The following is a 13453-nucleotide window of genomic DNA, read 5'->3' as shown; positions in this document are numbered from 1 at the left end:
CGTTGACACAGATTTTTATCTTTGTTTTATGTTCATGCATAAGATGAATTGTTTTAATCTTATAAATGAGATTTCGGAAGTTAACGCAAGAGGAAAGCGGATGTAATTTGAATGAAATGAAGGATTGATTTGAATCTAAAAAACAGGATTAACTTAACAAAAGACACAAAATGACACACACACACACACACACACACACACACACATATATATATATATATATATATATATATATATATATATATATATATATATATAATAAAATGATAGTGAACACTTACTCAATGAATGACGACAAAACAGATCAAGCAACGGTGACTTTTTATCAATGACGTAAGCTAATTTTTATTTTTAGGCGATTATTGAAAAATGCCCTCATATTACCAGTTCTCCAGGTCAGAAGTATTGCTTGAAAAAAATTGATGTACATTACACAGATACGAGTAGACAATGGCCAAAAAATCCCTCCCAAAAAAACCCTGAAATTGAGATGAATTTCCCAATCTGAGAACTTATATAAGCGACTCTAGTGATTTAAGCAGAAATCTACCTTACGCAAAGGATTAAGCAAAAATATGGAATCCCGCCAAAAAGTGAAGAACACATCCCTGATATTATTTTATTGCAAAGAACATGGTACAACAATACAAATAAAAATTGGCTAATCAGAATTAAACTACCAATTTAAGTTCGATTTAGGTATAACTTAATTTTATATATTAGATGACTTTCCTTTTAAATTGAAATCGGTCTGTGGTGTGAATAAAGTATGCATTATGTAAGTTGATATTCAGACATTTTTAATAAAATGCTCCTTCATGCCGACTTTCCCCCCCCCCCACTTTACTTGAGTTTAAAGAAATCAATGATGCGCATTTTCTTCACGCGAACGAGACACTTACATGCAAAGTCAATAGATGCACACAGTTCATAAAGCACAATAAGACAAGAAGAGACTGCCAGCCTGTGAGAAATCAATAAGTGAATTAGCAGTACATTTCTATATTATTATACTAAATGCGAGTCAATTTCTCCAAGATTTTTTTCTATACAAGGTTTTTATATGTAAAGATGACTGTGTGTGAGAGCTGTTTTTTGTAATAGCACTCCATTACTAATTTTCTTGTGTTGTTCATTTCTTCCTTTGCATCATATTTGGTTTGTTCTGATCATATTTATTTACCTGCATTTGGTCTGTTGTATTCTGTTACCTAAAATAAGAACAAAGATTCACAAATTGACGACCAGGTCCCCCATATTGGCTATTAAAGCAGTCCCTACTGATCATGATGCTTGGGTTTTTCTTCTGAACCCCACAGCTTTTATATTTGTTTGGTGTCATTTATTCATGGTTTTGTTAGTGTACATGGCAACACCAAGCTCACATGTAGAAATAACAGGGCACTATCAAACACATGTTTACGACAACTTTTTCATTATATATACATATAGAACATAATCCTGAAGTTATGTCATCAATTTTCTAAGGATTCTGTGAAAAATATAAATGCATATAGGATTAAATATGCACTCGATGATATCAATTAGAATTAAATTTTTCTTTTTAAAGAGAATGAATCGATATTCTCCAAATTTTGGTAAATCTGCCTTTTCCATTCATCTCTATGAAACAGAATTAATTAGAAGATATCACAAAGGATATTTAGCATTTACATCTGACCACTTTAACTGGTTGTACTTTATATATTAGACTAGCAAGAAAACCCGACATTACTCAGCATTGAATGAGGATGATTACTATGTACTTTTTTATGTTTCTAACACAAAACATTACTTTGTTTTTACTGATCTCTCACCTTCCCGTTTTACCCACTCATATAAAATGTTTTAAGACTGGTTAAATTAATGTCTTATACATGTGCTTTAAATTTCATTAAAACATATTTACAGTTTGAAGGAGGTTCTATCCCCATGGGTCACTTAGAGGTGGAGACACATAGATATTCGACACGTAAAGGGTAACGTAGAGATTCGGAATCACTTCCATTGTCTTCCCTGAAGAATTTTATATGAAATAGGATATATTTGAAGTTTTACATGAAATTCGACCATTATATATTCATTAGATTAGGTTTGGAAGAAACTGAAACGTTGGAATAATCTCTGAATTACTGTCGTATAAACATATGGTTTAAATTTCATTAAAATCAGTTTTAAATCAATCAAAAAGGTGGTGATGTGGGACAAGGTATATAATCTGCACATACAGGATAATATAGCGATTTGGGAACACTTCTATTGTTTCTCCCTGAGGAATTTTATACATATAAAAAAATTAATCTAAATAGAATATATTTAAAGTTTGTAAAGAGGTTTGGCCCACATAGTCCCCCTTACGTTAAAGGGGCATTTAGAGATTCCGAACCACTTCTCCAGAAAATTTTATACACGATTTAAATTTCATAAAAATAGAATACATTTGAGATTTAAGAGAGTTGTACCTTCATAGCTCCCTTGTGGGTATGTTTAGAGATTCAGAAATACTTCCATTGCCTTCCCTTGTAAATTTTACATAAGAATACACTTTAAAATATTATGTAGGTTCTCTGACATTTCTTTCTATAATGAATACACACAATATCTGTGTATATGCACGCATGCATATGCACAGACATTGTGTTTTATTTATTTAAGATCAATTAGATTCATCTAACCTCGATTATTGTCAGACAAGTAGCTACTTGTTTAGGAAAGAAAATCCAAGTATTCACCCTTAAAAACTCGAGAAGTTTCCTCTGACACGAATCATTCTTCATTGTTCTTTTTTTTTTTTTTTGCGTATCTACACGAAATTTTCAACTGAATCTTTTATTTAATTAATTCAAGGATGACAACATACCTTTTTTGAGTATCTCGTCGAACAATAAATTAATGTAAAATATATTTTTATAGTCTTCAATTTTTCTTATATATATATATATATATATATATATATATAGAGAGAGAGAGAGAGAGAGAGAGATTGATAGATACAGAGAGAGATCTACAAAATAAATTGTTAGTTTATTTTTAGGAATGAAAATATAGCGTAATATGGGATTCAAGAGTGGGAGAAGAAGTTTCTTGAGTTCTTCATTTCTTCTGGGCAACACCAGTGCATTGCTTCTGTTAACAAGGATATGGTTTAGCTCAACGCTTTGAATTAATTGAATCTACCCGCTGCCGTTCACGCAAGTAGATTAATCAGAAAATAATCGTGGAAATAAATTGATTTTCTCCTCATATAGTTTTTTTTTTAATTTGATTTTATGCTAGCTGTATCGACTCGGTGTTACCTGGGATGCAGTAAGACCATTTTTATTTGTCAGCACAGTATCTAAAGTCATACAGAAAAAGAAATAAATATTTAAAGAGCCAACTTTTTTATAGTCTTCAGTAAAATTGTGTTATTCGCCTTATTAATTTTAGATTTTTTGGTGAAAAAAATTTATTCATTTTACCAGTTGTGCCAAAAACATTTTACAATTTTATAAGATAACTTCAGATGTTAGAAAGTTTACCTAACGGGGATTTATCTCTCGTTCAAGGAGTGACAAAGGAAACTGAAAAAAGAATAAGAAAAGAGAGAAAGAAATATGAGAGAGAGAGAGAGAGAGAGAGAGAGAGAGAGAGAGAGAGAGAGAGAGAGAGAGAGAGAGAGAGAGAGAAGAATAAAAGGATGTCTCTGTGCACGAGAGAGAGATAGAGAAGAGAAAGAGAAAATGAAAGCGAAAGAGAGGGGAAGTAGTAAGGGATGGAGCGAATGAAAATAGGGTGATAGAAGGAGGCGGAGAGAAAATGAAAGTAGAGAGGAGGAGGACGGTGATAAAAGGGAAGAGGGTGAGCTAAAAAGAATTATTTGTTGAAAGTCGAATGGATCATATCTGAATTGCTAACAAATTACAATGTGAAAAATGACCAAAAGAAACCTCAACTCAAAGTTGGAGAAAAGTCGGTCGATTTCCATCTGTCAATCTTTAATTATTTTACAGGGCCAACCTGCCAAGATAGAGGTCGAAAACAATAACAGCCAGGTCACTTAAAAAAGCAAAAGCTGGATCCGTTAAATAGAAACGTAACCGGGGGATTTGTTGTAGCATTGACACATTTAATTTACTTTCTCCCCGCCAAAATAAGATGTAACACAACACTGAAAATCGGAGTAGCCAGCTCCTCCCTCTCGTGGGGACATCCTTGCAAGATCCCAAAACGACCATGTCGGCAATAAAACATCTCCTCTTCAAAACGAGAAGGTACTGCCTGGAAGGGTGTACCGTTTAGGATGAAGTAATACAAGCCTGCAGAGATAAAACATGATTTTATAAAGGAAGAGAGAAAGTGACAAGAGCGAGCAAATGATGAATATTTATAGATTTTGATATAAATAGAGAGAGAGAGAGAGAGAGAGAGAGAGAGAGAGAGAGAGAGAGAGAGAGAGCAAAATAGGGAGGAGAGGTGGGACGGTTTTTGCTCAATGGCACATCTAACTCAGTTGAATAAATTCTAATAAATCTCTCTTTATTTGAACAACGACCTCAAATAGATCTAGAAAGTGAACAAGTGATCATTTAACAGTCATCCGTTGTGATTCTGTAATCAGATCCTTGTTCAAAATCTTATCTGCAATAAGAGCTGGACTAGAAATCAGCTCAAGATAATCACGTCATTGATTCGGTCAATTCCCAAACGGATCAAATTAAGAACGGATCAACTTCTAACAAACAGATCAGATTAATTTGCTTCTAAATGTGACAAGGGTTTATCAGAGGACATTATACCGGCGGGTCAACAATGGCGCTTTTGTTTTATTTTATTTTATTTTTTTGCTTAAGTACTGTTGACAAAAATAATGATGCCAAAATAAAGAGGACGGTGAAAGGGTCAAAGATGTGCGATTCGATAATTTGTATTCACAAAGTAAACGGCCTCATTGATAAAGCAAAGAATGATGGGTTAAAAACAGTTTTTACTCGATTATTTCTCTCTCCACTTCTCTCTCTCTCTCTATATATATATATATATATATATAGCGCATATTTGAGTGGCACTCTTTCATTTAAGCAAACATTATTAAAAATAACATAATTCTTTGTTAAAGTATACCTTTTTCAATTTTTTTATGATCTTTTTGTGTTAAAATAAAAATAATGATGTTATATATATATATATATATATATATATATATATATATATATATATATATATATATATCATGAACGTTTTTGATTTCTTGTCGAATCATACACGTGTGTGAATACGTTTTGATATATACTTTCTATTCTTAACTTTCCACAGGGAAAGATCTATGTGTACTAACATAAAAACAGAGTATATAAATATTTTGCTACATTCCAATGAACAAGATTTTAGTCACTTTACCAATCTTTTAAAAAAAAAAAAATCGGTACAATTACAGCACTGTTTCATTCACGAAAGAACAACCGGATTTTTCCTCCATAGATTCAAAATAGCAAAAAATGCATGCTAAAATATTTCTTTGTTCTGGGACTGAGCTACGTTTAACAAAAATATTCTTCTGATTAACTGTAATTTGTAATTAATTGAATAAGTCACTCATCCGATAGTTATCTATGCATTTCTCTTGCCTCTCTCACTATATATTAATTCAACAACTCACTTAATTTCTTTGTGGGCAATTAGAGAAAAAGTGACTCTTTTTTGAGGATTGACATTTAATTTACATCTTTTCAGCTAATTTCCAGTGTGTCAGTACATACCGTATATATGTATGTAAATTAGATAGAGATTTAAATGCTATTATAAATCCTTGAACACTATTATTATTCTCTATTTAATGTGTATTGAATATTAACTTTCTCATGGCAATTTGGGATTGATTTGCATAAACGAGCATAAATTTCATCATAACTATGTAAAATTTATTTTATATTATTATTATTGTTACTTTAGATAAGAAATTTGAAATTCTAAACTTTAAGGAGCCCAACACTTATTAAACTGTAGAATAACACACAAAATAAACTTTACTTTAAGATAACAACACATAAGAAAAATAAAATAATTATTAATTAAAAAAGTACTCTGAGCAATCACGTGTTAACATAAGCTCAACTATTAATTCAACACATTCACAAAAATGAAAGGTGTATCACTCTATATAAAACAGAATAGAATAGAAGTAAATATCAGCCAAACCTTTGAGTGAGGCCAGGCCACTGGCTAATGAAAACTTCAGCTAGATAAACTAAACACCATGTGGATATATAAAAAACATTAAGTAACACGAATTCTATGCATTTTAGCCTGACGTTTCCTTATGTGGATGAAATGCAGAAGTGATCGCTCATCTCCCTCTCAGTACAGACCAATAAGTCTCCTATGCATCATGAGTAAGCTGCTAGAATCTGTGTTAAATAGAGAAGTAGTTAACCATCTTAGCAAAAAGCAGCCTTCTTAGTGACGTGCAATATGGTTTCCATTCTGCCAGATGTGCTCACAGTTATATCTCATAGGATTAACGAATATTTCAATGGAGGCTTCCTCTCTAGGGCAATTGCTCTTGACATATCAAAGGCCTTTGATAAGGTATGGCATAAAGGTCTATTTTGCAAGATCTCCAACTATGGTATAGCTGGAAATGTCCTCAATTATTAAATCATTTCTCTCTGATAGGTTCATAAGAGTAGCAGTTGATGAGTAGAAATCAGAAGCTCTCAATATTAATGCTGGAGTCCCTCAGGGGTCCATCCTGGGCCCAACTCTCTTCCTGTTCTACATTAATGATCTCCCAAATTACATCATTCGTAGACATTTACGCTGACAAGACTACAACCTATGGTAGCACATCAAAGACCGTAAATGACCAAGTTCTCTCTGATTCCCTCTCCTCTGATCTTGAGTATGTGGTATAATGGGGAAAGAGGTGGCTGGTTACTTTTAATGTATTTAAAACCAAGCTTCTATCTTTACATCATCAATGCTCTGATGCCCATCTGGCATCAATTGAAATGAACACCTCTCATCTTGAGGAGGCTACATGTTTTGACAAGCTTCTGGGCTTGACCTTTACTCACGGTCTTAAGTGGAACACCTATATCAATGCCAAAGTCGCTGGAAAAATGGTGGGATCCTTTTACCGCTCCAGTAAATATCTCCCTCCTGATGCAATTCTCTACTTATATACAAGCCAGGTACAGCCAACACTGGAGTACTGTTGCCCCATCTGGGCAGAAACTGATAGAAGCAGTTTATCCTGCTTTGACAGAGTTCAAAATAAACTTTGTAGCTTAGTGAGGGGGTGCCCTTTTCTCTTCCCTGCAACCTCTTTCCCACAGAAGAGACATTGCGAGCTTGTCTCTGCTTTATCATTATTTTCATGGCAAGTGCTCATCTGAGCTTCCATCTATGCCCCCCTCTCACCAAACTTTCACAAAAAACACTCGTCTAGCCAAAACCACTATCAATAATTTCCCACACTCTTTATCTGTGCCTAAACCTAAATGTAGATTCCATGAACAAAGCTGCACGCCTGTGGAACTCTCTTTCGATTGCTTGCTTTCCAGCTAGTTACAATCTGATTGTCTTCAAGTACAACATAAACAAGTTCTTAATGAATCATCCCCCTAAGTAATCTAATTTACAAAACTCCTACTACGCGATAATCACATTGACTAATGTATACCCATTAACCCTTATCCTCTAGTGGCTTCCGGGCCTTCATAAGTGGTGATACCTGTGTAAAAAAAAAAACAAAAACATTTAACTGCTATATATTTTCATAACTTACTACCTCACTTTACTCACCTACTGAGCACTGTTAAAGTAAATACTGAAAACCGATACATAAAAAATATCTCCTCATAGCATTTTTATGTGGACACATAAAATAATAATAAAGAGACTTTTACAGGATTTGAACCTGCATCTTCAAAAGAGATCCCTTAACATGGGTGTCGTCTTCGGTCGCTTAATTAACGAGCCACACGGTTAAAAAAAAGGCTGAATTTATACAAATAATGTATCTTGCAAGTTCTGTGATAAATATTTATGTTTTTACTTATATGGAACTTGATTTAAATGCTATTCGGAAATTGATTTGTACAGATTCAACCATAACTATATAAACATTCTATCATCTATATATATATATATATATATATATATATATATATATATATATATAAATAATAAATTAATAAAATACTAAACAGAATATTTTTTAGCAGTTTATATTAAAATTAATACTATTAATACAAATATTAAAATTTTAGTAACTTTATTTGTAAATTAAAAATGGCGCGATAAAAGATTAAATAAAAGGTAACTGCAGCTGCTCTTCCAATTTTCGGATTTTGTAATCATGCTCAAATGCATTTTATTTTATTTTGGTGGATTGATGGTTGCTATTTTTGCTGACGAGTTAAGGGCAAAATAAATTCATTGATTGATATAATAATTAAATGAATAATTTTGCGCTACGAAACAGTTACTGTCAAGAATTGTAAATGTCAACGTAATTAAAGGAATAAATTATAAGATGGTCAACATCATGAAATTTAGAATATAGACTTTTGTCATTCATTCATTACATGCTCTGTAATTGCATTGAGCTTCATAAATTAAGGATTAATATATAAAAATGGTGAAATATGATTGAAAAATCATTTCCACACACACATTATATATATATATATATATATATATATATATATATATATATATATATATATATATATATATATATATATATATACTGTTTTAACAAAAACCAAGACTTCAAAGAATGGGTTGATAGCAACAAAACATACACCAATAAAAACTAATATATATATATATATATATATATATATATATATATATATATATATATATACACATATATATATATATATATATATATATATATTAATTTTAATTGATACTACACATTAGTTCAATTTCTAGCAATGTCTGATTTCACGGAAGCACTGGAAACTCAGCTTTTTTTCTCGATCTATAAGTCAAATAGTATTAATAATACGGTGATATTCCATGTTATTTATGATAGATTATTTTATAGTTAACTTTATCATTGTTAAACGCAAAGAGAGAGAGAGAGAGAGAGAGAGAGAGAGTGTGTGTGTGTGTGTGTGTGTGTGTGTGTGTGTGTGTGTGTGTGTGTGTGTGTGTGTGTGATGGCAACAGACACGGTTTAAAATCAGAGCAGGTAAGCGGAAGTGGGGGAGTGTCAAACAGCAGAAGAGAAGGTGAGGGGAATTAAACTAAACCGGATATTTTTTAAAACATAACTCAATACCAAAACCATGGAATATTCTGATATGTATTTTGTGTGGTTAAAATCATTAATATCATCACCATATTTATGTTCAGTTTAATGCCTCTTTTACATGCTGACATGTATTGGCTTTCAGGGATTAATTTCCAAAATAATTTCTCTCTGCCAATTCTTTACCCCTTTTGATTGATTAATGACAGTTTCCATAGTCATATACGTGCGATAAATAAAAAAAATGCATTTACTAATTTAGATATATACCGTATGCGAGTTAGTTAGCATTAGTTTCCCTACAGCTTTTTATGCTATATATTTTAACAACACAAAATACATGCTAATATATTCTTTAGTTCTGGGATTGAGTTACGTTTGAAAAGAAAATACATTTTTAGTCTTTCAATTAGCAATAATTTGTAATTAAGTGAAAAAATAATCACTTAGCTAAGTATTTCTCTCGGCCTCTCATACTCTGTGTTGATTCAACCATACTAATATTTCTTAATAGGTGTGTGAGCATTTAGAGAAAGAGTGACTCTCTTGTCAGCATTATTATCTAATTTACATAGTGTCTGTACACACCACAAACATATGAAAATTAAATGCCAATATAATAAGCTTCTTCACTTCTATATTATAAATAATAATAATTAATAATTAATAAATAATAATAATAATAATAATAATAATAATAATAATAATAATAATAATAACAATAATAATATAGAGGAGATTTATCAATTTGTATTATGCGAGAAGAATTTCTTAACAGAAAAGTTTATGAATTTTCGAATGAATTCAAGTAGAATAAATAGTGGTCGTGCTTGTGATCCAACGGGTCACAGGTGTGTTTGCATATATGTATATATATTTACTTGAAAATGGATAGCATAGAAGAGTAAGTTTTTGGCAATGTAAAAAAATATTAAGCTCATTTTGTGACGTTATCCATTTTCAAGTAAATATATAAATACTGACCCAACGGGTCATGTTGGTTCTGGTAAATTATAATGCTAAAAACTGAAGAAGTCTTATCACACTATTAGCGACAGCTGCAGGAAACCTTGTATACGTTGAAGATTGCTCTTTCCATACTGCTTATGCATTTCAAATTCGGTTCAGATGAAGACTCCTACACACTTTCTCCCCATCTTCCTCCTCTTTCAACAAGTAGGCTGCCACCCACCCACCCTCATCCGCCTCTCGGTGCCATTCTTGCCTCTGGCAACCCCGAAGTCTCTCAGCTGTTATCGGCAATAAATATGTACAGTAGACAAAATTGATTGGTCGATTTCACTGATGGGGGATTTAATATAAACAATTCTCATTGGCCGACAGTCAGTTGCATTTATTTATTTTTCTCTTCCATTACTTGTCTGAGGCTGAAATTAAATAATAATCAATGGAGAAATGTGTTGCTTGCAAGTTAGATTCAAGGTGTTAAATGTTAAAAAATAAAAATAGGATAATAATAATGATGATGATGATAGCGGCAACAACTCGGTGTTGCCCATATGAAGAGCTTATATAAAGTAACAGTAAAAATATTAGTTTCAAAGAGGACCTTAATTTTGTTCTGTGTTTTACCACAAATACAGATACACACACGTTGTATATGCTTATATATTTGTACACATAGCATTTAATTCTAAACTAATTAACCGATCATTATGAATTCAAGAACACAGTTGCTAAGCATAAGGGTGCGCAATGTGAGCTATGTTTAGTTTAATTTAATTTCATGCAAAGTAAGTGAAAGCCTTTCGTGAAAATTCATATACCTCCGATTTTTTGGAAATTTTAACAATCATAAATATTTCCTGAATTTCAATTTTTTGGGGAATATTTTAAGAAATTTTTAGAAGACATATGAAAACATTTTTCGATTTGAAAATTCCAATCTTTCAGCTTTGCATTAAATTTGATCCACAATTAAGCACGATTCACTGAATTGCAATTTCTTCTTAAGACCCTTTAAGTTTTAACTTTTAATCTTTTTATAGAATCAAAATAAGGATTATGTGTTTCATATTATTAAATCTTAATTTCAATGTTAGTAAGTGGATATACGAATGGTGCAAAACTGTTCTGTTTGAGGAATTCATTTTACCCATCCTGGGGCGGGTATTCTTCTAGTACATAGAACGAATGAATAACAAAGTATCAATTTACTTGAGTTTGTACGATTTTTGTAAATACAAATAAGAAAAACAGGTTTTAATTACTGGGCAAAACTTAGTAGACTTTATTACTGCATTAGTAGTGAAGAGAAACATTTTAACTGCAGAAGTCGAAATAGAACAGAAAATATAGAGAGACAAGATATTTGGACAGACACACTCCTTCGTTGCCATACCCAAACTGATTTCCAAATAATTCTATCTTCCTCTCTCAGAGGTAGGATGTTCCACCCAAGATCAATATTAAAATACATACAATACAGAAAGGTTCAATATTCTTTGGGTGAAATTGTATATATGTATGTACAATACTTTTTTAAATGTGGTAAAAAGCAATAATACATTCTGACCTTGGTAAACATTAAAACAGGGTGTAAAATTTAGTCCTGAACAAGGTATTAAAAATGGTAAGAATGAAAAATGGGACAATGTGTACTTTGCGTTGACAGAGAATTTGGACAGACACGCTCCTTCTTCACTCCTAAACTGATTTCCAAATAATTCTACTTTCTCTCTTAGAGGTAGGAGTTTCCATCAACGATCAACACTAAAATGTATATTTTAAGAGAGAAGGAGAAATGCCGAAGAGAGAGATTAAATAAGAGAGGGAAAAGTTTCAACAAAGGACTTCACCTGGATCAACCTGTTGCGAGACTTTGCACTTAGTGACTGACAGATCAACAGTCTTTTAGAATACTCCACTTTGCATCAGCACCAGTTTTTTTTTTTTTTTTGAGTCAGCATCAGGAAAGGTCAGGCCATAAATTACAGTAAACAGCTAATTCAGCTCTGTAAGTTTTATCAAAATTTTAGTAACGATGGATGAATTATTTTTAAGACAGTGGGTATCTACCGCAAAGAGAATAACAGTGATTATGCATAAACCATAATGGGGTTTTCACATGTTCAATTTCCAGGGCCCCACAAGTGTACATCGACTAGGGCTAATATGACTTAAATATTTGCTAATGAGTCACCACTTGCAAAGGCTATAAAACTACTAGAGAGTTAATGAGATGGACACATTGTTAAATGGTGAAGAATATTATGAGAGGATTGAAAATAATTAATAGAATGAACAAACTTTGATGTTTTTTTAGGGAGGTTATAACAACTGTTTATTGAGATTGGATATGAAGAATACCATGTTGTAGCACTCAGGGAAGCAATACCATGACAACGTGTTTCTCAGATCGAAAGTGGTTGGAAATATTAATTAAAAATTATTTAGTTTGGACTGGACAGGGTGAAAGCAATCTGGAAGTCAAATTTTGTTACATCAATTCTTGTATATAGAAGTAGCACTCGGAGTTTTATTAAACAACTAAAAAAAAACATGGTGGCGTGTACACAAGAACACTGGCAGCTTCTCTCAACTTCTCTTGGATGTAACACCTTACAAAGGAACAATTGTATCGACGCTTTTCTTAGATCTCAGGCTTGGTGAGTGAGTGAGTAAGTGAGTGACTGAATGAGTGAGTGAGTGAGAGAGAGAGTGAGAGTGGGAGAGAGAAGAATTAGATTTGCTGGCCACTGTTGAAGGACCTAGGATGAAATCATTAGTGGTATTTTTTTTATAAATGCCAAAACAAGGGCATAATTCAATGAGAAGCATGCACAAAACTTATGGCAAGCAACTGCAATTTATGGTAAACAACTGGTGGAGGACACATAATGCACTTTTGAAGATCTACCCGATTAAATGGAGGATATAGCAAAATGGTGTGAGAGTAAAGAAAAATTCACGACTGAAGGATGATGAAGATAATGATGATCCACTGATCAAGGCTGAAAAGGCATTCGAGAATAAAGATTAATATCCCAACCTGATATACGGCATAATCACGTTGACACACCGGTTCCCGTTAGATCACCAAAGTTAAGCAATGTTGAGTCTGGTCATTACTAAGATGGGTGACCAATTTGGCAATTCCAGGTGCTGTATGTAGGAGGACGTCGACACCTCTCTGCAAAATGTTGCAAAAACCTAACGTCGTCATCTCCCCTAACAGGGATATAC

At 32.5% G+C, this 13453-nt stretch overlaps 1 protein-coding gene and 1 pseudogene across 3 annotated transcripts in view; one reads left to right on the top strand and one right to left on the bottom strand.

The window, feature by feature from the left end:
* LOC145241508 (guanine nucleotide exchange factor for Rab-3A-like) overlaps nt 1–13453 on the bottom strand; it is a 299829-nt gene that overhangs the window by 75377 nt on the left and 210999 nt on the right. The gene's annotated exons all lie outside the window — the stretch shown is intronic.
* LOC145241723 (5S ribosomal RNA) lies at nt 13263–13381 on the top strand (annotated as a pseudogene).

The sequence above is a fragment of the Euprymna scolopes genome, chromosome 20 (assembly GCF_053919585.1).
Source record: "Euprymna scolopes isolate OS-2025 chromosome 20, ASM5391958v1, whole genome shotgun sequence".
Taxonomy (NCBI): Eukaryota; Metazoa; Mollusca; class Cephalopoda; order Sepiida; family Sepiolidae; genus Euprymna; species Euprymna scolopes.
This window is presented reverse-complemented; position numbering and strand designations above follow the sequence as displayed.